Here is a 25,480-nt window from a genome sequence, read left to right as displayed (position 1 = left end):
TAAAAATACACTAACAGGTCATCATTCAAAGCGATTTAAGCAAACGGGAGAGGCTCCTTGCCACTTAAATCTCGCTCAGAGGGCTGGTTGCCAGTATTCAGCGGCACTTAACAGGATTGTGTTAGAGATTATTGGTGCTAACTAGCAATCATAAATCCATCCAGGAGAGAAGTGTTATGGGGTCAGATTGAGGGAGTAGTTCACAGTTATATTTGTATCAGTGATATTTCGTGCTGGTGTCCATATAGCTAAGTGGACAGAACAGTGGCATAGCTACGTGGGGCCTGGGCCCCCGTAGATTCCAGCCTGGACCCCCCTCCCGGCAAACCCGCCCCCGCCTACCTTCACTTTTGCTGGCGGGGGACCCCACTCCCCGCCAGCCGACGTCCTCTCCGTCCTGCTCCTGCTCTTGTTGCACATGCATTGCTGATGTCCTGCACGTTGTACATGTGACGTCAGACTCAGAGAACAGAACTCAGCAATGCATGTGCAACAAGAGCAGGAGCAGGACGGAGAGGACGTTGGCTGGTGGGGAGTGGGGTCCCCCGCCAGCAAAAGTGAAGGTAGGCGGCGGCGGAGGAGGGTTCGCGGCGGGAGGGGGATCGGAAAAGATATGGGGGGCGGCAATGGCAGTGGGGGGGGGGGGGGGCCGGGGGAGGGCTAAAATGTGCCCCCTCCCTTCGGGCTTTGGACCCCCCTCCCACGGTAATCTGGCTATGCCCCTGGGGCAGAAAAGACTGTCTTAACTTTGACCGCTTAGCTATACAGATGACGGCACTGAATATCGGCCAGCATCTGCACAGCTTCAAGATTCTGGCCTGTAGTCCTCATTGTGGTCTGTTCCCCCCCCCCCAAGCAGAGAAGAATCCCCCTAAAGCAATCGAACTCCTCCCACTAGAAGTAGCCCCCCTAGCCTATATGATCCTTCTATTTGCTTAGCCTTAGCAGTAGTACTTCAAGACTACCTCTAGAGGTTGCTGTCACTGTATTCCTGCTGGAGCCACACAGGGCAGGAGCGACTAGGATTTGCTCCTGCCTCCCTTACCCACTGGACCACCAAGGATGGTAAGCTGGCCCTGGAGGTTGGGGTAAACATTTTTGTTGGGGAAGGGGGAAATATCGGCCAGGACTCATAAGAGCCAACACATGCTTGTACGACCTTGGATATTCAATGCTAGTGCTTGGATGTGGCCCAGAATTGAATCTCTGGAGCTAATTTAGACAGCCATGGTTAGTATTAAAAAAAAAAAAAACACTCACCACCACCAGCTGAATATCAGGTGTAAAATTATAAATACATTAGCCACTCAGACTGAAGCAACCAAGTTTTAACTTGTCTTTATGTCCTTTTCACTGAGTTCATATGCAATTTCTGTGGCATCTAGCTTTACATACAGAAAGGAATTATAAGGTAGGGAGGAGAATGGAGGGAGATAGATGGTATAGGAGGTCTGTGGAGGGAAGACACAAGCTACCACTTAGATGTAGCTCAAACCTTTTCAGTAGTAGCTGAAGATACACTAGGTATTTGCCTGTCCCTGAAGGGCTTACATCCATGTTTGCATCTGAGACAATGGAGGGTTAGGTGACTTGCACAAGACCACAAGGAGCAGCAGATGGATTTGACCCAAGCTTACCTTGTTAGTCCAGTGCTGTAACCACTAGGGCAGTGGTTCCCAAACCTGGTCCTGGAGGCACCCCAGCCAGTTAGGTTTTCTGCATATCCACAATGAATATTCATGAGATATATTTGCATGAGGTGCAAGAGAGCCGGCATTAGCAGCCAAAGCATGCCTGCTGAATGAAGTGCTTGCTGTTCGTTCAGCACAGGTTGGGATTGTGCAAGAGATGTTTTTGTATGGCGTGGCTTGGCATCCCTTCAAGCAGAGATAATTTTTTATTGTTGTGTCAATGGCGGCAGCGGGGAAGGGGGAGAGAATACCAGGCCCCCTCAGTCCACCTTTGGGAACCCCCAAAAATGGACTTCTGGATATGACCCTGATACGTACACTGCAACTCTGCCCTAACTAAGCCCTTCATAATGCCTACATTTGCTGTCCATATAAAATGCATGTGATCTAGTCAGGGTACATACTTTTTACATATGTGTACCCGAGACAATTTTATAAGAGCCATTATCTGCATGTTTAACACAGGAAAATGTTTTATAAAATTACTCCCTTAGACTAGTCAGGTGGCCCTAGTTTGTGCCTTAGATGCACACAGTGTTTGAAGTTTGTTAATCTTCTTGGGCCTAGATGTACAGGGTTTCATCAGTCTCAGATCAGAATGCTTTCAAATATCAGATATGGGGACAAGCTTCTACCCTGACCACTCATTCTCTAATTGGTTTATGTTTCAAAGTAACACAACTTTCAACAAAAAAATAAAGCTCACAATTGAGTCTGCTGTCTGTCGGGGCTGAGGTGATGCACTCGGTCCTTGGGAGGAAAGCTGAGTTTCACTGCTGCAACACTACCTCTCAGCACAAGAGTGGCAGAAAGAGTAGTCTTAGGCACAGTGTGTTTTCTCTAGCGAAAAAGGTGCTGGTACTCAAATGCCAGGCCACCTTTCAGAGATGGGGTGATCACTGAGAGATCCACCCCACAATAGCCAGGCCCCCTGCAACCTGTCACAGAATCTATGACACGACAGAATTGGTGTGCAGAGCATGAGCACTTTCATTAAAACTTGGGGACCATGGGTTAATTTTAGCAGACAATGGAAAAGGTGCCGGTACTCAGTACCCCAAAGTACCCCCTCAAAAAAAGCCCTGCTTAGGCATATGAGGAAATATAAAAGGCATCTGAGGTACACAACATAAATAAGAAATCAAAATTAGAAAATACAAACAAATGTAAAAAACAGAAACAAAACTAGCAGACTACTGTACATACATCAGGATATAAGATTGTAACAGATGGACAACAATAGCACAATGAAAAAAATAAAACCAACCCAAAAGAGCAGTCTTCTTTTGTTGATAATCATTGCTGCACTAAGTGTAGTTTGCAGAAATTCAAGAACTTAATGTGCTGTATAATTTGTATTGGTAATGCTCCTTGACTAGAAGCAGCAGGCACTGATTTATAATTCATGTTCAGTTTGTTCTTTAGGTGATTGGATTCTGCTGTGGCATCCATTAAGGTAATCTGCTTGCAAAAACATTCCCAAGGTAAGAACTTCTTAGAACTGCCATTAATCATCTGTCTTCATAATCGGTAATAGAGATTTGTACTTCCCCCAATAACAAAAGAAAAAGGAAAAATGTCTCATAGATGCCAATAAAAAGGATGGGAGAATGATGACAAAGATTTAATTTCACCAGTCTATTTACAGGATGTGTTAGGGTCATTTGGCTATGTCTTTTTAATGGGAGAATAGTTGATTTTCCTTTGCACTTGATAAGCTGCTATGAAGCATCCTTTCCTTGACTTTTTTAACGTACACACACATGTCTATATTTCTCCAGAGAGAGAAAATAGAAGGAGAATAATATGCAAAGAAACCAGACATGTTTGGAATGTTGAACTCTGCATATCTTAGAGCCATGGTATTCACTGGCAGTCCTCAAGAGCTGCACACAGATTCAGTTTTCAAGATACCTCAGTGAATATGAATGAAATGGAATATCATGCATATTCATTGGGCATAGCCTGAAAACCCATCCCAGTATTTTTTCACGGAGAGGGTGGTGGATATGTGGAATGCCCTCCCACGGGAGATGGTGGAGATGAAAACGGTAATGGAATTCAAACATGCGTGGGATAAACACAAAGGAATCCTGTTTAGAAGGAATGGTTCCACGGAGATTGGAGATTGGGTGGCAACACCGGTAACTGGGAAACAAAACGGGAGATGGGCAGACTCCTACAGTCTACGCCCTGATCATGACTGAATAGATAAGGATGGGCTGAAGTGTCAATTTTAAGGGGCTTCAACGTTAGCTTCAGCACTTAGTACAAGAACAGTGCTGAGCAGACTTCTACGGTCTGTGCCCTGAGAAAGGCAAGGAGAAATCAAACTTGGGTATACATATAAAGTATCACATATCATGTAAAATGAGTTTATCTTGTTGGGCAGACTGGATGGACTGTGCAGGTCTTTATCTGCCGCCATTTACTATGTTACTATCCAGTTCATTTTCGAAAGAGAAGGGCGCCCATATTCCGACCCAAATCGGGAGATGGGCGCCCAAATCGGTATAATCAAAAGCTGATTTTGGGCGCCTCCAACTGCAGTCTGTCGCGGGAACGAACAAAGTTGATGGCGGCATGGTGAAGGCGGAACTGAGGCGTGTTTATCGGCTGAGGAGAGATGGGTGCCTTCGGCCGATAATGGAAAAAAGAAGGGCAGCAGTAGCGAGAATTTGGGCTGCTTTTTTTGGACCCTTTTTTTCACGAACAAGTCCCCAAAAAGTGCCCCAACTGCCCAGATGACCACCCAAGGGAATCGGGGATGACCTCCCCCGACTCCCCCAGTGGTCACTAACCCCCTCCCACCAAAAAAAACTAACTTTAAAAACTTTTATTCCAGCCTGTATGCCAGCCTCAAATGTCATACAGTATGCAGGTCCCTGGAGCAGTTGTTAGTGGGTGCAGTGCACTTCAGGCAGGTGGACCCAGGCCCACCCCCCCTACCTGTTACACTTGTGGTGGTAAATGGGAGCCCTCCAACCCCCCCCCCAACTCACTGTACCCACATGTAGGTGCCCCCCTTCACCCATAAGTGCTATGGTAATGGTGTAGAGTTGTGGGGAGTGGGTTTGGGGGGGATTTGGGGGGCTCAGCACCCAAGGGAAGGGAACTATGGACTTGGGAGGTATTTTACTGTTTTTTTTACTTTTTACAAGTGCCCCCTAGGGTGCCCAGTTGGTGTCTTGGCATGTGAGGGAGACCAGTGCACTATGAATCCTGGCCCCTCCCATGACCAAATGCCTTGGATGTGTTTGTTTTTGAGCTGGGCGGCTTCGGTTTCCATTATTGCTGAAAAACAAAACCGCCCAGCTCAAATCCGCACAAATCCGATGCATTTGCCCAGCACAAACCGTATTATCAAAAAAAAAAGATGGACTCCCATCTTTTTTGAAAATACGGTCTGTCCCGCCCCTTCGCATACCCGTCCTCAGAGATAGTTGCCCATGGAGATAGGCGTCCGCGTTCGATTATGCCCCTCCACGTATGTTACTATTTGTGGCCCATGAGGACTAGAAGTGAATATCACCATTTTTAAGGTTCAGATATAATCTTTTAGTTGCTCAATTAATTCTTCTTTAAAAGGTGTTGCTATTTAAAAGAAAGTTCTAGCCACAAGTATGACAGTTCTCATCAGTAGAAGAGACCCAGGAGTGGTGAGAGGACTAGGTACATGAATAGGTTTTGTCTGTATGGCCCCCAGATCCAGAAAACATAGGACAGGGTCCTCTGACTCTAGCGAACACCTCTCCCTTCGGTTGAGCCCTCCAGTGTTGGTGGCCACCAGGTCTTTGCTGCCCAAACCCAGAACTCAAGGGACAGAACCAGAAAGCAGAAGAAACACAAGCGCAGGGCACTTACTGACAAGAACAAAGCAGGAGTTAGGCTGATAGAGAGGAATTTCTATGGGGGGGGGGGGGGTTAAAGTAATTTTTGCATTATCCAACAGAATGTTTTGAATGACAATTATGATTTTTTTTTGTCCCAATATTTATTAAAATATTTCAACAATTTAGCATGTTCACAAACAAACATTGGGCATCAGAGGTGCGGAGTTCAAAAAACATACTTCTGTATTCATTCCACAGATGCATCCAATTTAAACCAATAATTAGTGCATTCAGTGATATTACCATATCAAGGGCAAGAGTCAGACTTTAAATCACCAGTTTTTCTTTTCACAGTCCTGGAACTGCCATTATTGGAACATCTGTAAAGCTAAAATTATCCAGTGTTCAAATTCTTTCTCACCAAGAGGAAGGGTTCCATCCCTAAGAATACTCTTAGTCTTTTATATAGACTGGTGTCACTGTGACTATTAGAGCTGTACTGAATATTCATGTTCAAACAGATTTGGCCCTAAACACATCATTCATATTTATTTATTTGTTGCATTTGTACCCCACATTTTCCCACCTATTTGCAGGCTCAATGTGGCTTACATAGTACTACTACTACTACTACTACTTAACATTTCTAGAGTGCTGCAAGGGTTACGCAGCACTGTACAGATTAATAAAAAGACAGACCCTGTTCCAAGGAGCTTACAATCTAATGGGAGAAATGTCAAATAGGGGCAGTCTAGATTTCCTGCGTAGAGGCACGGTGGTTAGGTGCCGAAGGCGACATTGAAGAGGTGGGCTTTGAGCAAGGCTTTGAAGATGGGCAGGGAGGGGGCCTGGCGTATGGGCTCAGGGAGTTTATTCCAGCCATGGGGTGAGGTGAGGCAGAAAGGGCGGAGCCTGGAGTTGGCGGTGGTGGAGAAAGGTACTGAAAGGAGGGATTTGTCTTGAGAACGGAGGTTACGGGTAGGAATGTAAGGGAAGGGGAGATGAGGGTAGAGAGGTAGGGAGGGGCTGTAGATCGAGTGCATTTGTAGGTTAAAAGAAGAAGCTTAAACTGTATGCAGTACCTGATCGGAAGCCAGTGAAGTGATTTGAGGAGGGGGGTGATATGAGTGTACCAGTTCAGGCGGAAGATAAGACGTGCAGCAGAGTTTTGAACGGACTGAAGGGGGGATAGATGGCAAAGTGGGAAGGCCAGTGAGGAGTAGGTTGCAGTAGTCAAGGCGAGAGGTAATGAGAGAGTGGATGAGAGTTCGGGTGGTGTGCTCAGAGAGGAAAGGGTGAATTTTGCTGATGTTATAGAGGAAGAAGCGACAGGTCTTGGCTATCTGCTGGATATGCGCAGAGAAGGAGAGGGAGGAGTTGAAGATGACCCCGAGGTTGCGGGCAGATGAGACGGGGAGGATGAGGGTGTTATCAACAGAGATAGAGAGTGGAGGGAGAGGAGAAGTGGGTTTGGGAAGGAAGACAATAAGCTTGGTCTTGGCCATGTTCAGTTTCAAGTGGCGGTTGGACATCCAGGTCGCAATGTCGGCTAAGCAGGCCGATATTTTAGCCTGGGTTTCTGCAGTGATGTCTGGTGTAGAGAGATAAAGCTGGGTGTCATCAGCATAAAGATGATATTGGAACCCATGAGAGGAGATTAGGGAACCCAGGGAGGAGGTGTAGATTGAGAAAAGAAGGGGTCCAAGGACAGATCCCTGAGGAACTCCAACAGAGAGTGGGATGGGGGTGGAGGAAGAACGCTGAGAATGTACTCTGAAGGTACGGTGGGAGAGATAAGAGGAGAACCAGGAGAGGACAGAGCCCTGGAACCCAAGTGAGGACAGTGTGGCGAGAAATACCGTCAGAGGCGTTTGCCCAGTCGGTGGATAACAAATACAAAGTTGTATTTGGTCAAATAGTGATTTAAATTCAAATACAAATAATCCAGGGTTCTATAAGGCACACCCTCCCTCCTGCCACACTTCATAAAATTCCTTTTTAGTTGCTCCCCACTCATCTGCACAAGCATAGCCCAGTTTCTGTTGAAAAAAGTCCGGCAGTTGGAGGAAGCCCACCTTCAGGGACTGGAAGCATTGCAGGCAGCAGCAGTGGTAAAGCCAGAAGGCAGTTTTTGGGTGGGCCAGTGGGCAGGTTGGGTGGGCATGCATTTCCTCTTCCCTTCCCCCCCCCTCCCCCAACCATGAACTTAAAAAAATTAAATACTTTAGCTGGTGAAGATCTCTAGCCCACAGACCCCTGTTTAGAAAAGCAATGCAGCCAAAGGCAGTGCTCCATGCTAGTGACACTGGCTTCGGCACCATAGGCATGCTCAGTTCTCATGCATGACATATTCCAGTCACTAAATAGAAAATAACATTTTTTTCTACCTTTGTTGTCTGGTCATGTTATTTTTCTAATCATGTTGTCCCAGTCTCTGGTTTCTGCATTCCTCTGTCTTCTCTTCTCTTAACTTTATTTTCCAGTATCCTCTGTCCATTTGACCTTTCTTCTCTCTCCATGCCCACCATCCATCTCCCTTCTGTGTCCATGCCTTTATCCTCGCTCTTATCCTCCCCCATGTCCACCACCTCCCCTTTGTGACCCTGCTCTTATCCTTCCCTGTGGCCATAATCTCCCCCTGTTCCTTACCTCATGTCCAACATGTCCTGCATCCTGTCCTTCCTTGTGTTCAGAATCTTCTCCTATTCTTTTACTCATGTCCATCAACCCCTCTCTGTGTCCAGTCCTTCCCTGCATCCATTCTTCCCCCCTCTGCCGTTCCTTCCTCATTCCTTCACTTATCCAGCAACCCTTGTGATCATTCATTCTGGGTATCCAAAATCTTCCACCATTCTTCTTTCATAACCAGCATGCCCTCTCTATGTCCTGTTCCTCCCTGTGTCCGCCCCCCATTCCTTCTCTTGTGAGCAGCATTCCTTCCCTATATATCCCCGACCCCAAATTCAGCATCTCCTCTATTTTCTGTCCTCCTCTGTGTCCTTTTTCCTCACCACCAATCCAGCATATCTTCTATTTTTCAGTCCTCCTCGGTGTCCTATCATGCCCAATTTTCCCTTTCTTGTTCTCTGACACTCTCAAGTCTTCCTGTCCCCTACAGCAGCTCTCTCCCCTTCAACCGCCAACAGCTCCTTACCCATGGTTACCACTAAACCCAGCAATGATGCAGTCTTTACAAGGCGGTGCGGGACCTCTCAGCCATGTCATGCCGATGACTCTGTAGTGTCTCACCCCTAAGACACAGATTTCCTGTTTCTGTGAGGTGTGAGGGTGGGACTCCCGCCCTCTGAGAAACAGGAAGTATGTGTCGGGCGCCGCAGAGCCATCAGCGTAATGTGACTGGGAAGTCCCGTGCTGCTTTCTAAGGATTATATCATTGCCGCGGGCCCTCGAGCAGCTAGATGGATACTGTCCTTTTGCAGCGATCCTCTCTCCCACCCCTGCCGCAGCACTTGCACTTTGTAGATGCGGTGTCCTGCTCTGGAGCCTTCTCTCTGCCGCACTGATGCAACTTCCTGTTTACATAGGGACATGGCAGAGAGAAGGCCCTGGAGCAGGACGCTGCGTCTGTGAGTTGATGCTAGGCAGCGCCGATAGTAAAGTGCAAGCGCTGCGGCAGGGGTGGGAGAGGGTGAGAAAGAAATGGAGGTGTGCTTCTGGGTGAGCCTGAGGCAAAATTGGGTGGGCCCAAGCCCACCCATAGCTACGCCCCTGGCAGCAGAACTGGCCCCTGCAATGATGGCAGCAGCAATGCCGCTGTCTGATGCTTCCTGTTTAGAATCAGACCCCCTGATACAGGTGTGTTCTGAAACACAACCTGTGTGTGTCAGGTCTTTCAAATAAAATCACGACGCTTTGCAATTCTGAAGGTTCTTCATGCTTTTTTGTACACATCCATGTTTTTTGTGCTTTGGCTTCCCTCTCCTTTGCTCACAGGAGGTGAGAGCCAGCCCCCATAGTGATGTCAATAGCAGTCCCACTGTCTGATTGGGCACAGAAGTTGAGAGCTGGGACTTAGGGAAGTGCAGCTGGATAAAGCCCCCTGCCAACTAAAATCGCATTGGGGCTGAAGCAGCTTTAAACTCTTGAGTTCATAGAGAAAAGATAGACAATGAATACTGCATCTGTTTGGGAGGGAGGGGCTTTGTGAGGTGCATTAATGTCTTCATTCTGACTTGCTATTGTTTTCAAAATACTACAGCTTTCCCATTTCAACAGAAGTTAAAGTACCTTGAGCTACTGTTGAAAAGGCATGAGCTAAATCCAAATTCTCCTTCTCTCTCTCTCCAGGCAGCAAAAGCTTAGACATAGAGTAACTTCCAAATGCTCTGATAGGGTGGAGGCCATCAATCAGAAGGTCAGTTATGAACTTTGTAATATTCTAGTTATTGAAGATGGGGAATTTGTATTTCCTGTTCTTTTGTTGACCAGAGATCTAGTGGCACTGACTAAGCTAATTTATATTGCGGTTGGTAAAAGTAGTCCGGTATGGAAATACTTTATGTTCTGTAGCATGTGCAGAGCAATGATTTTGCGTGCTGTCGGTCTAAAAGTTTCACGACCTGTGCTTTAAACAGCCATTTAAAGCACAAATATCCTGAGGAATTTAAATGTATCTTGGCAAAGTGAGATACTCGCACATCCAAAGGCCAGTCAGGAAAAATGAAAACCAACAAAGTGTAAGAAATTTGATTTTAAATAAAAAAACAGTGGATGATAACCCAGAGGCCCCAGAGATTCATGAAGCTATTGGTGAAATGATAGCTGTAGATATCCAGCTTTTCTCTATTGTTGAGGACTTTGACTTACATAAGAACAGCCATACTGGGTCAAAACAATAGTTCATCTAGCCCAGTATCCTATTTCCAACAGTGGCCAAGCCAGGTCACAAGTACCTGGCAGAAACCCAAATAGTGGCAACATTCCATGTTACCAATCGCAGGGCAAGCAGTAGCTTCCCCATATCTGTCTCATTAGCAGACTATGGACTTTTCCTCAAGGAACTTGTCCAAATCTTTTTAAAACCCAGATATGCTAACGACTGTTACCTACATCCTCCATCAAAGAGCTCCAGAGCTTAACTATTCCCTGAGTGAAAAAATATTGCCTTTTATTTGTTTTAAAAGTATTTCCATGTAACTTGATTGAGTGTCCCATAGTCTTTGTACTTTTGGAACGAGTAAAAAATTGATTCACTGCTTCTCGGCTTAAGAACCTAAATATAAATTGCCATCCCAGAAGTATGTTTTAGAAAAGGTAATCCCGTCATTGTATGAATGGATCAAAAGTAATGTTCAAGCAGGTACTGATAAGGCAAACAAAATGTCCTTCATGACTGATTGTTGGACATTGGAAAACACAACTGAATCATTTGTAAGTCTTACAGCTCACTGAATTAGTGATGATTTTCAGCAACAGTTTGTTGTCTTGCATTGTGAGTTTTGTTATGGTAGTCACACTTAAGCTTGTCTAGCTTCTTTGTGAAGTGGAACATTGAGAAAAGCCGAGTCCATGTTGTCTTATGAGACAATGGTGCCAACATAACTATAGCTCTGAGAGACGCTGAGGTCTGTGGACTCAGTTGTTTTGCTCATACACTCCAATTATGTATTCATGATTCCTTATTATCACAGCCTTCTGTCATGTCATGTCATTAATTCATATATCCAGAAAACTGGTTGGACACTTTAAACATTCTTCCAGTGCCAAATCTCATCAACATTCCATTCAGCTTGAATTGGGTCTGCCTCAGCATATCAGCTGTTAGCTGTTGTGGTGAAAAGATGGAATTCAACATTTTATATTTTAGAACGTTTGCTTGAAACAAAAAAAAGGCTGTACTACTTTACACTTCTGAAGAGAATGATATCAAGGGATTAACAGGCTAATGATCAATTTCTCCGTACTGTTCCAAACAGCGCAGTAAAATTACTGCTGGAACAGTGTGGGGAAATAACGCCCCTATGAGCAATGCTAATTGCATGCAGATTTATGCACACTATTAGCATTGATCATCGGGGTACTTCTGCGGGAGGATTGTGCCTGGGCATGTGCTCTGGCATAATCCTTCAGCAGAAGAGGTTTGACCGGTCTGGGATTTTCTCCTGGGCCTGTCAAACCTGGACCTCCAGGCCCCTCATCCTGCCAAGGGACCTGGAGGCATAGGAGCCAACTTTTCAAAATTATTGGGGGTGCTAAGCCCAATGTAAATAACTCCTCCCTGGAAACATACAAGGAATTTTCTCAATATTGGGGGTGCTCAAGCACCCACAACACCCACAGAGTCGGCTCTTATTCCTGGAGGTCCAGTGGACCCCCAGGCCCTCCAGCCCGACCCAACCTGACCCCCACCTCAAACAAAAAGGAGGAATAAGTAACGACCCATTTAGCATGCATTTGCATGCTCGTTATATTCATAGCTGACAAGCTCATTGTTACACGCACTCGCTGGCTCTGATCATCGTATGCCAGCATACGCAGGTGCTAGTCCAGCGCTAATGGCCTCTAGCACCTGCGTTTGCCTTTGATCATCAGGGCCTAAATGTGTAGCAGTGGTAATTGATGAGCAGTGTGGTAATTACTTTTGAAGAGTAACTAGCATAAGCCCCGGGATACATGACAGACCTGATCGACTTACCAACCAGAAACATATCCGAATCAACACAAACATTTCTAAATCTTCACTACCCAAGCTGCAAAGGTCTTAAATACAAATCAACCTACGTATCCAGTTTCTCCTACATAAGCATGCAATTATGGAATGCATTACCAAAAGCCTTGAAAACGATGTACAACTAACTAAACTTCCGGATATCACTAAAGACTAACCTGCTCCAAAAGGCATACCCTACCGACCCAACTTAAATGCCTGAACTCTGCTACACAACAAAATTCAAGTACGCAATGGACATTACTCAACTCTTCCATTGTACGACTCCCTAATGTGACGGTGCTACATGAACTCTATCCTATCACAACATTACCTTGTATTTGTTCACCCGAGACTTCAAAGTCTCTCTGGTACTATGTAAGCCACATTGAGCCTGCAAATAGGTGGTAAAATGTGGGATAGAAATGTAACAAAATAAATAAATAAACATTATTTCCCTACATGAGTAATTTAAGTACTGTAACTAATTTCTTTAAGCTGAGAAGTAACTAGTAACTGTACTTAATTACTTTTCAAGAGTAACTAGCATAACACTGACTGCTAGGCGTTCAGAAATTCACCCCAAAAATACTCTCCCAGAAGCTGAGACCCCTGCAGGCTGGTGGTAAAACCTCATAATAAGGCATGATTTCATAAATGGATAACTTATTTCAATTCTAAGGATTTTTATATGTGGGGAAAATATCCAGTGGTGCTATCACTGAGAGGCTTGGTGAGCATTAGTTTTAGCATTAAAGTGCCTCTTGGAAGTATCCTAACTGTCCAGAAAAAGTACCATACTTTTGGGGCTTGCTGAATAAGGCAGACTAGGTGTTTGCCTATTGCATCAGCTTTTTTTTAAGGGCGGAGGGGCAGAGAGCAACTGCAAAAGAAGCAATAGGTCCCTGACAGCCACCTTAACTAAAAGAATCATGAACACATATTTTTACTGACAGCAAGGGTGTATAATTTTCAGACAGCCCATTTAACCAATTTGGAAATTGCTCTTGAGGTGGCTAATTTCACAAGAGGTCTATGCTGGGAGAATAACTGGGTTTCTATTTTGGGTTTACTTCAAAAGGCATATAGAATTCTCCAAGAGAGCTGCATAAATCATATCTAAAATGAATCCACTGGCGTTTATGCCTGCCCGGAAAGCAAGACCATAATTTTGTAATTATGAGGAGACTTCCCTGACACAGATATACATCAAAACACGATATCATGTTGGACAGACTATGCAGATAAGTTTTGATTCTACTTTCTCCTACCTCACTAGCTACTCCTATTAGAGATGGGAGTAACTAGTGAGGTAATTAAATTTGCTGACTACACAAAGTTGTTCAAAGGTGCTAAATCGCAAGAGGATTGTGAAAAATTACAAAAGGACCTTACAAGACTGGGACACTGGGTATCCAAATGGCAGATGGCGTTTAATATGAGCAAATACAAAGTGATGTATATGGGAAAGAGGAACCTATAGCTACGTGATGCAAAGTTCCACATTAAGAGTCACTGACCAGGAAAGGGGATCTAGGAGTCATCGCTGATGATACGTTGAAACCCTCTGTTCAGTGTGCGGTGGCGGCTAAGAAAGCAAATAAGAATGTTAGGTATTATTAGGAAAGGAATGAAAACAAAAATGAGGATATTATAATGCCTTTGCATCGCTCCATGGTGCGACTGCACCTCGAATACTGTGTGCAACTCTGGTCACGGCATCTCAAAAAAGATATAGTGGAATTAGCAAAGGTACAAAGTAGAGGAGTGTGGTAGCCGTGTTAGTCCACTCTTAAGGTTATCAATAGAAATCAAACAAAATAAAACATGGAAAAGAAAATAAGATGATACCTTTTTTATTGGACATAACAATACATTTCTTGATTAGCTTTCAACGGTTGCCCTTCTTCGTCAGATCGGAAATAAGCAAATGTGCTAGCTGACAGTGTATATAAGTGAAAACATTCAAGCATTACTATGACAGTCTGACAGGATGGGAGGATGGGGGTGGGTAGGAGGTATGCATGGGGACATCAAAGCATATCATTGATATTCTAACAGGATGGGTGTGGATAGGTGAGGGATGGGGTGATCAACAGAGACATACAGCTTTATGGTTTATAATGGGCTAGGAACCCCAGATCCTTGTTAAGTCCTTTCTGTTGGGTGTTAAAATATTCAATCATTCTGACTTCAAAGGTCTTACGTTCTTGTATGGTTTTAAAGTTACCTTTCAGTATTCTCACTGTGAAGTCACTGGTACAGTGTCCTGGTTCTGTGAAGTGCTGTCCCACCGGGGTGGGGGCCCTACTGGCTGCATTGTTCATGTGATGTCTATGTAAATTGAATCTTGTCTTAAGCATCTGGCCTGTTTCTCCAATATAGCATCCTTCGTTACATTTTTTACACTGAATGATATATACCACATTGGAAGATGAGCAAGTGAAAGATCCCTTTATGTTGAATATCTTTCCTTTGTGGATAACTGTGGGGTCCTGTGAAATATTTTGGCATAGTTTGCAACTGGATAAATTACAGGGACGTGTGCCCTTCTGTTCCTTTTCAGTCTGTGATGGAAGTTTACTTCTGTTTAGCTTGTGTTTTAAGTTGGGTGGCTGTTGGAATGCCAGTACTGGTGGGGATGGGAATATCTCTTTCAGTAATTCATCCTCCTGGAGTATAGGTTGTAGATCTCTTATGATTTTTCTCAGTTTTTCCAGCTCTGGATTGTATGTCACTACAAGGGGGATTCTGTCTGTGGATTTCTTTCTCCTTGTACTGTAGCAGATTCTCCCTGGGTGTTTTGAGGGAGGAGGCAATATTCTTGGAGATTATTTTGGGGTTGTAGCCTTTCTGTTTGAAGGATGCAGTCAGGCTTTTAAGGTGTCTGTCTCTGTCCCCTGGGTCCAAGCAGATACGGTGGTAGCTTGTGGCTTGGCTGTAAATGATGGATCTTTTTGTATGTGAAGGATGGAAGCTGGAGTTGTGGAGGTAGCTGCATCTGTCTGTGGGTTTTTTGTATATAGATATTTGTATACAGCCATCACTGATTGAGACCGTGGTGTCCAAAATATTGACTTTTTCTGGGGAGTAGTCAATTTTGAATCTGATTGTAGGATGGTATGTATTGAAGGCAGAATAAAATTGTTTCAGAGTTTCTTCACCCTCCGTCCAAATCATAAAAATGTCATCGATGTACCGGTAGTATTTTAGAGGTTTGGTCTGGTGTGTATTCAGAAATGTCTCTTCCAGTTCAGCCATAAAAAGGTTGGCATATTGGGGTGCTGTCCTGGTGCCCATCGCAGTGCCCATTATTTGCAGATAGATATCATTGTTAAAGCGGAAGTAGTTGTGAGTTAAAATGAATTTGATTAATTTTGTAATAGTTTCTGGTGAGTATTGATGGTCCAGTGTTGATTTTTTTAGGAGTCTTCTACATGCAGCTATACCATCCGCATGTGGAATGTTGCTGCATAGTGATTCTACATCCATCGTGACCAGAAGGGTGTTAGGTGGTAGTTGCTTGATATTTTTCAATTTATTCAGAAAGTCTGTGGTGTCTTGTATGAAGCTGTTAGTTTTGTGTACGAGAGGTTTCAGAATTCCCTCTATGAATCCAGATATTTCTTCTGTGAGTGTGCCAATGCCTGATATGATTGGTCTGCCAGGGTTTCCCGGTTGGGTAGCATGTAGAATGTGCCCACAGCAGGCTGGTTTGGTATGAGTTTCTTCAGGTGAGGTTGCGCTTGTGTAGGAAATGTTTTGATAAAGTCTTTCAGCTGTTTTGTGTAATCCTGTGTGGGGTCCTCAGTTAGTTTCCTGTAGTATTTATTGTCTGAGAGCTGTCTGTGCCCCTCTTCAATGTATTTTTGTATGTCCATAATTACCACTGTGCCTCCTTTGTCTGCGGGTTTGATGATAATGCATCCTTCAAACAGAAAGGCTACAACCCCAAAATAATCTCCAAGAATATTGCCTCCTCCCTCAAAACACCCAGGGAGAATCTGCTACAGTACAAGGAGAAAAAAAATCCACAGACAGAATCCCCCTTGTAGTGACATACAATCCAGAGCTGGAAAAACTGAGGAAAATCATAAGAGATCTACAACCTATACTCCAGGAGGATGAATTACTGAAAGAGATATTCCCATCCCCACCAGTACTGGCCTTCCGACAGCCACCCAACTTAAAACACAAGCTAATCAGAAGTAAACTTCCATCACAGACTGAAAAGGAACAGAAGGGCACACGTCCCTGTAATTTATCCAGTTGCAAACTATGCCAAAATATTTCACAGGACCCCACAGTTATCCACAAAGGAAAGATATTCAACATAAAAGGGATCTTTCACTTGCTCATCTTCCAATGTGGTATATATCATTCAGTGTAAAAAATGTAACGAAGGATGCTATATTGGAGAAACAGGCCAGATGCTTAAGACAAGATTCAATTTACATAGACATCACAGGAACAATACAGCCAGTAGGGCCCCCACCCCCCGGTGGGACAGCACTTCACAGAACCAGGACACTGTACCAGTGATTTCACAGTGGAGTGGTACGGATAGACATGAATCACTTGTTTACTCTTTCCAAAAATACTATGACTGGAGGGGGATGAAGCTACAAAGTAGTAAATTTAAAACAAATTAGAGAAAATATTTCTTCACTCAACGTGTAATTAAACTCTGGAATTCGTTGCCAGAGAAAGTGGTAAAAGTAGCTAGCTTAGCGGGTTTTAAAAAAGGTTTGAATAACTTCCTAAAAGAAAGGTCTATAAGCCATTATTAAGATGGATTTGGGGAAAATCTACTGCTTATTTCTAGGATAAGCAGCATAAAATGTATTGTACTGTTTTGGGATTTTACCAGGTACTTGTAACCTGGGTTTGCCACTGTTAGAAACAGGATGCTGGGCTTTGATGGACCTTCGGTCTGTCCTAGTATGGCAACTCTTATGTTCTTACTTAAATTTGGAGGCTGAAATTTTATGCATATGCAATGATTAATAGATCTATGATGATATATGTCTGTTTAAATGCTCTCCCAGAGTTGATGGTCCTGAAAATGTAATTAGTTTTAATTCTTATTAGAGAGTGGTGGAAGTTAGGTGTTATAAAATATGTACACAGACATGCACACTTAAGTTATTTGCCTCAGAACATGTGTAAATGCCTGCACATTCTTTCCTTTGGCCCATTTTATAAACATATAACATAGGGCTCGTGTTCTAAACAGAAAAACATCCAAAGAATGTCATAAAGCGGCAGATGGATTTTTTTTTGCCAATACTTCCAAATCGTTATTTTCAAAATCCATTTTTAAGATGGGTTTCTATGCAGTTCATATGTAGTGTTTCCAAATCAGAAGGGGGCATATTTGGGGGCAGGATCTGGGTGTTCCCAAAGCTTTGGTGTTTTTCTGCCGTAATGGAACAAAGCAAAAATGTCTGGGGTTAAAAGTTAGATGGTTTGGTCTAGGCCTGTTTCAAATATGACTAAGTCACAAAAAAGGTGCCCTAAATGACCACTGGAGAGATTAAGGCATGATCCTTCTTACTCCCCCAGTGGTCACAGACCCCCTCCCACCCCCACCCCCAAAGATGTGAAAGAAACGGTACATACCAGCCTCTATGACAGCTTCAGATGTTATGTCCAGTCCTATTAGAGCAGCAAGCAGGCCCCTGGAGTAGGCCAGTGGTCAGTGCAGTGTACTGTAGAGAACTTAAGATGACCGAGGCCCATAACCCACTCTAACTAGTACGCTTGTAGTGGAAAGTGTGAGCTATCCAAAACCCATCAAAAACATACTGTACCTACATAAAGGTGACACCTGCAGGCATAAGGACTATTATAGTGATGTATAGTTGGGTACAGTAGGTTATTGGTTGGTTTTGGAGGGATCACCTTACGATATAAGGGAGTAATGGTGAGATGTGTATCTGGGACCTTTTATGTGGAAGCCACTACAGTGTCCCCTGGGTGCCTTACTGCTCTGCTAGGATGTCTGTGTGGCCAGTCTATTAAGAATGCTGGCCCAGCTTACATCCCAATGGCTTGATTTTGTGCATTTTCCCTTGGACTTATTTTTTTTTTTAATAGTCCAAAAAGAGTAGATGCACTGAGCACAAAAACATCTAGCAAATGGCCATTTTCAAAACAAAAAGTTGGACATTTTTCTGGTTCACTACTGGATTTTTGTACATTTTCTGCAAAACATTCAAAATTGGATTTAGACGTCATATCAAAAATGCCCCGCCACGTAACATAGTAGATGATGGCAGGTAAAGACTTGTATAGTCCATCAAGTCTGAACAACAAGATAAGCTTATAGCATAAGGTATGATGCGATACTTAAAAAAAAAGACTTTATTAAGATCAAGGATGCATGTGTAGTATCGCAGTATCGCATCATACCTTAGTGCAACATATACCTCCATGTGCCTTCAAAATCACCACAAAATACATCTTGTAAAGTATTAAGATTAAATGGTCCATTTGTAACAGCTCCCTGCTATGCACAAACATCCTTAGTTGCTTAAAGGGCAGAGAAGAAACAGCAGAACCTGGCAGCACATTTCAGCATGTATAGAGAAATTTAATGCCCATTATTAGCTTATATTGTGCTTAGCGGGCTGACCGCTGATATTTAATGGCACTTAACTGGGCAGTTCTGATGAATATTAGCACCAACCAACCATCTTTCCAGGCATGAGAAGGGTGTTATAGGGACAGAGTTGGGGAGAAGCCGGGAGTTCTGCAGGTGCCAGCAATATTCAGTGCCAGTGCCCACATAGCTAACTGGGCATGTTGGACCACAGAAATAGCTCTCCTAACTTTGCCCAGTTAGCTATGTGAATGTTGGTACAGAATATCAGCTGGCACCCACATAACTACTAAGTAGCAGTCTAAAGCTGATTCCTCGCCCTGTCCCCCCGAAAATATCCGAACCCCCTTTCAGCCCTACCAACAACAGTTTGATCCTTCCTCCGTCCTTCTTCAAGTCCTAGCTCCCAATTGAAAATGGCCAGTGCAACCTCTGTCATGAGCCATGAGAGGCCAGAGCGAGTGGGTGTCTCTTAGAGGCTGACCAAGTTTTGGTTTCAGATTGAGCACCAAAACCAGACCAAAATAGGGGTTTTGGTTTTGGCTGAAAATGCTTGAGCATTTTTGGCTGAAACCCAAAGTTCAGTTCTCCCCCCTCCCCCGATCACTTCCCTCCCCATCCTACCCTTAGAAAGGCTTGGTGGTCTAGTGGAGTCTTCAGGGGAAGGGGCGAATCCCAGTCATTCCTGCTCCGTGCCGCTGTTCCATTTGCAGTGGCTGCCGAGACTTCCATGGCAACCTCATGAGACTTCCGTGGGAGGTCCCAGCAGCCATTTTGAGACTGGAACCAGCATGGGCAAGAGACTCGCTCCTGTCCATGTAGGTTCTAATCACAAAATGGCTGCCAGGACCTCCTGTGGCAGTTTCGGCAGCCACTACAAATGGAGCAGTGGCACGGGGCAGGAATGAGTGGGGTTTGTTCCTGGTCCTGTAGGTGCTATATTGGAGAAACAAGCCAGATGCTAAAGACAAGATTTAATTTACATAGACATCATATGAAGAATGCCAGTGCCCGCCAGGATGTCATACCTGTGGGGCGGCACTTTACAAAACCAGAACACTGTACCAGTGATTTCATACTAAGAATCCTGAAAGGTAACTTTAAAACAATACAGGAGCATAAGACCTTTGAAGTCAGAATGATTAAATATTTTGACGCCCACCAGACAGGACTTAACAAAGATCTGGGTTTTCTAGCTCATTATAAATCATAGAAATGTACTGCTTTGTTTGTCACCCTCCTGTCTCCATGCATATCTTCCTGTCTCTCACCTATCCACCCCATCCTGTTAGACTGCCACTGAAATGCTTTGATGTTTCACTTATATATACTGTCATCTACCAACATTTACTACTACTACTACTACTTATCACTTCTATAGTGTGCTACAAGGCATACACAGCACTATACACCATACATGAAAAGACAGTCCCTGCTCAAAGAGCTCACAATCTAAATAGGACAGGCAGAACAGACAGAACAACTAAGAGGTAAGGGAATTAAAGAGGTGGGGATAAAAAGGTACAGGGCAAGTGAGTAGTGGTTAGGAGTCAAAAGCAGCGTTAAAGAGGTGGGCTTTTAGCCTGGATTTGAAAACGGCCAAAGACGGAGCTAGACGAACAGAGTCTGGAATTAGCAGTAGATCTGACGAAGAAGGGCAACTTTTGACAGCTAATCAAGAAATGTATTGTTATGACTAATAAAAAAGGTATCATCTTATTTTCTTTTCCTTGTTTTATTTTGTTTTATTTCTATTGATTACCTTTAAAAGTGGTCTAACGTGGCTACCACACCTCTCTATTCTTGATCCTGAAAACTCCACTAGACCTTCCTAAGTTAAGCCCAGAGGGCCTAGGGGGGAGGGGAACAGAGAAAGAGGGGGCTACTTCCAGAGGAGGTGGGGTGTCCAGCTCAGGGGGGAACTTTAGTAGTCAGGTGTGGGGGAGGGAATGGGGGGTTGTTTATAGTTTCAGTTTCTGCCGAAACTGAGCAGACAATTATGGTCGCAGATTCGATGTCAGTCGGGCTCTAGGTTCTCTCCCACCCCAATGACCAAAAGGCCTGTTAAGGTAGGCCCAGGAGGAGCTTGCTGGGACTTGCAGGGGAGAGAGGGAAGCAGGAGGGGACATTGGACTCTTGTCAGGGGGCTGGAGGGGGGAAATCTCTGCACCTTTTCCAATTCCACTGTCTTTTTTGAGGTGCGGCGACCAGAATTGAACACAATACTCGAGGTGCGGTCGCACCATGGAGCGATACAAAGGCAGAATAATAGCCTCATTTTTGTTTTCAATCCCTTTCTTAATGATACCCAACATTCTATTTGCTTTCCTAGCTGCAGCAGCACATTGAGCAGAAGTTTTCAATGTATCATCAGTGATGACACCTAGATCCCTTTCTCGGTCCGTGACTCCCAACGCTGCACCTTGCATGACGTAGTTATAGTTTGGGTTCCTCTTTCCCACAAGCATCACTTTGCACTTGTTCACATTAAACGTCATCTGCCATTTAGATGCCGTCTCGTACGGTCCTCTTGTAGTTTTTCACAATCTTCCCGCGATTTGACTACTTTGAATAACTTTGGGTCATCGGCAAATTTGATTACCTCACTAGTTACCCCCATCTCTAGGTCATTTATGAATATGTTAAAAAGCAGAGGTTCCAGCACCGATTCCCTGAGGGACCCCGCTAACTACCCTTCTCCATTGTACATATTGACCTTTTAATCCTACTCTGTTTCCTATCTTTCAACCAGTTTTTAATCCACAGTAAGACACTATCTCCGATCCCATGTCTCTCTAATTTCCTCTGTAGTCTTTCATGAGGGACCTTATCAAATGCCTTCTGAAAATCTAGCTGCTTTCTTTTACTATGTAAGCCGCACTGGACCCTGCTGTATGTGGGAAAGAGCGGGGTACAAATGTAATAAATAAATAAATAAATGTAGTCTCCTCTTATACGGTCCTGGCCAATATTCAGCCGGGACCCGCATAAAGCATCTTAATAGCAGAAAACATCAAAGTTTCATTTCATGTCATTTTGACTGGATTTTTCCCTGAATTTTTTGTTTTATTCAGCTTTTTAAAAATTGTAATCTGTTATGATAACATTCTCTACCTTTTCTGGATTTTATTGGGATTTTTGTTTTGTTTTGGAACAAAATTAAACAAAACAATCCAGCCTGGGTGCACACCCTTGAAGTGTTCATGGCATAGTTATGCGTCTTTGCCTCTCTCACATTGTCTTGGGGTATTTAGGAGACATCTGGTGCTATTTTGCCCTTGTTTTGGTGGCTTGGGATGTTCATGTTAGTGTCGGTGCAACTTTGCCCTCTCAAGATGCCTTGATGTGTTCAAGTCACTGTTTCTGCTGCTTTGCCCCTCACATGGTGCCATGTTGTGCTCATGCCATTATTCAGTCACTTTGCCCTCTTTCAGTGCCTTAGGGTATTCATAGGACAATCTGTGCTGCTTTGCTGAAGTCTTCATATCATGGGATACTGTTCTCTGCAGCTTATAGCCGCCTGCATGCTTTATAAATCTGGTGTGAACCCTCCTTTCTCTTCCCCCCTGCCAAAATTAGGGTTAAAAATAGGATGCATTTCTTCCTCTGTTGACATTAAATGGAGACAAAATATATGACAGAAACGAAATGAAATAAATTTAGAAAGAAATGAAATGAAATGACAGAAAAAGATAAATGAAATTTAATAACAAGAAGGACTCCTTTTACAAAGCCATGCTAGTGATTCTGGCGCGGCAAATGCGACAAAGCTCACTGGAAACGAGGTTCAATTCCCACTGTAGCTCCTTGTGACTCTGGGCAAGTGACTTAACTCTCCATTGCCCCTGGTACAAAATAAGTACCTGTACATACTGTGTAAACCACTTTGAATGTAGTTGCAAAAACCAGAGAAAGATAGTATATCAAGTCCCATTTCTCTTTCCCTAATGTTGGTATTTATTGCCAAGGATATCAATCATCCTAACACCTTCTACCTAAATTCCTCTTTCACCTCAGCTTATGATCGATCAACTGTTTTCTTATATCATGTATTGACGCTCTCACTTCCATACTCTGTAAGCCACATTGAGCCTGCAAAGAGGTGGAATAATGTGGGGGTACAAATACAATAAATAAATAAATAAATAAATAAATCCATTTTTCTCTGAGCACCTTTACTTCTGAAAAAGACAAATGTGCTACAAACTCATCAACGAAGATGCCAAAAATGGCAACACAGGAACAAATAAGAGTCCAACAATAAAACTTCTCACACTGTGCTAAACAAAATACGCTTAGCAGTGCGTGGGAAGTTTTCTTGTTTTCTATTTGCCTTTGTGATTTTGGATTCCCTCTCCTTGTCATTTTGAAAGAGAACATAAGAACAGCCATACTGGAAAAGATGAATGGTCCACCTAGCACAGTACCCTGTTTCCAGCAGTGGCCAATCCAGTTCTCAAGTACCTGGCAAAAACTCAAATAGTATCAACATTCCATGTTATCGATCCCAGGGCAAGCAGTGGCTTCCCCTTGTCTATCTCAATAGTAGACTATGGACGTTTCCTCCAGGAACTTATCCAAACCTTATTTTAAACCCAGGTACACTAGCCACTGTTACCACATCCTCTGGCAACAAGTTCTAGAGCTTAACTATTCGTTGAGTGAAAAAATATTTCCTCCTATTAGTTTTAAAAGTATTTCTATGTAACCTCATTCAGGGGTATGTTTACAAAGGTGCGTTAGCATTTTTAACGCACCTATACATTTCTATGGGGTGTGTTAGCGTTTAACGTGTGTACACCATTTATGTGCATTAAAAATGCTAATGCGCCCATAGTGCCGCTTAGTAATCTTAGCCCTGAATGTCCTCTAGTCTTTGCACCAGTGGCATAGCCAGTATGGGGCCATGGGGACCTGGGCCCTCATAGATTTGCCCCTGGACCCCCCTGCCGATGACCCTCTCAACCCCCCCTCCTGCCGCCAACCCGCCATCGCCTAACTTTGCTGTCGGGGACCCCAACTCCCGCCAGCTGAGCCGAGGTCCTCTTCTTCCCAATCCTGCGCAAGGCTTCATTGTAGTCTGACGTCCTGCATGTTGTACGTAAATAAATAAGAGTTGAGTTGTTGTAATAAACATTACTTTTTATTTACAATCATACGTCTTCTCCATTGTTTGAAAAGAGCCTATCTTCCCCACCCCCTCTTTGTTTTTCCCTAACAGATCTCCGAAAGCAAGGGTCAGAGAGATGTACAGGAGGATGTATCAGTCGGAAACATGGACGTTCTCACACGCTTAAGCAGCTTCTAAGAACATTAACACTGACGCTCTGCTTTTGTTTGTTTCTAGGATCTGTGCAACAACAACCCCTTGAGAAAGCCGAGTTGTGCGAAACAGGCACCTGTCGGGGAGAGTTCCGCACTGCTAAGATCAAGCTAAGTGAAGCTTTTTCATATATAGAATTATAGCCGTGTCAGACAGTCAGGTTGTTAATGAAAAGCTCCCGATAAGTTTGTAGCATTAAGAACAGTCAGACCTCTGGAGTTATCTGAAAAATCTGAAAAATACAGTAAAAATACTAAAGATTAAGAAAAAATATAAAAAGAGGAGGGCGGTAGGGTAAGTCTATGATTACAACTGTCGCGCAAGAGGGGTAGGCAAGAGACTTTTATTACACCCCCACGACTTATGAGACTTCCCTACTTAGAATAGTGCCGCATTGACCACTTATGCGTATCTATTCTACTGTTTTGAGAAAGGTGTGTTTACCCAGTGGTAGTAGAACTGAGCCATTACAAGTCTGGAGTATTTCTAGGATAAGCAGTATAAAATGTATTGTACTGGGATCTTGCCAGGTACTTGTGACCTGGGTTGGCCACTGTTGGAAACAGGATGTTGGGCTTGATGAACCTTTGGTCTGTCCTAGTACGGCAACAGTTATGTACTTATGTACTTTAGTGGGATTGACATTTTACTTCAAGCTTTTGGGTTTTAGTGATCCTACTAGTTCATTCATAGTGTGTAAGTTAATGACCGAATACATTATCGCAGCTGTTTCAGATGTAAAAAGAGCTCGTCATCCTATTTTACATGAAATTTTGGTAAAACTTCTGGGTGCTTTTTGTTTTTCTACTTTTGAAACACAACTTTTTCAGTTGGTATTTTCTTTGGCATTTTTTGGTGCTATGAGGATGAGTGCGTTAGTTGCTCCATCAAAAACAGCAAAAGGAGAAGTTAGTCTATTAGTAAAATATGTGGTTATAAAACAGGATAAGTTATATTTATGCATTAGATGCTCCAAAACTGATCAAATGGGGTGGGAGACCTGATTGCATTTATATAGGCTTCCTCAACTGGTTTCTTGCCCGGTCCAGTTGGCAGGGCAGTATATGAAAATAACCCCAAAGGGGAATTATATGGGTTAATTCATAGTGACAGTACTCCCTTAACATATTTTCAATTTGCAGTGATTTTGAAAGCTGCTTTCGCATTTGTTGGTTTAGATCCCTCATTGTTTAGGATGCATTCTTTTAGAATTGGGGCTACCTCTTGTGCAGCTTGTAGAGAAGGGACACCACAATTGATTTCATGTGTTGGGAGATAGGTCTAATAGATATTTTGGATATGTTAGATATGTGAATGTTAACTAATAGTATTTTATTTTTGTTGGTTTCTGCTAGGTACATC

Source organism: Microcaecilia unicolor, chromosome 2, assembly GCF_901765095.1.
Source record: "Microcaecilia unicolor chromosome 2, aMicUni1.1, whole genome shotgun sequence".
Classification (NCBI taxonomy): domain Eukaryota; kingdom Metazoa; phylum Chordata; class Amphibia; order Gymnophiona; family Siphonopidae; genus Microcaecilia; species Microcaecilia unicolor.
Note: the sequence above shows the minus strand (reverse complement) of the source record.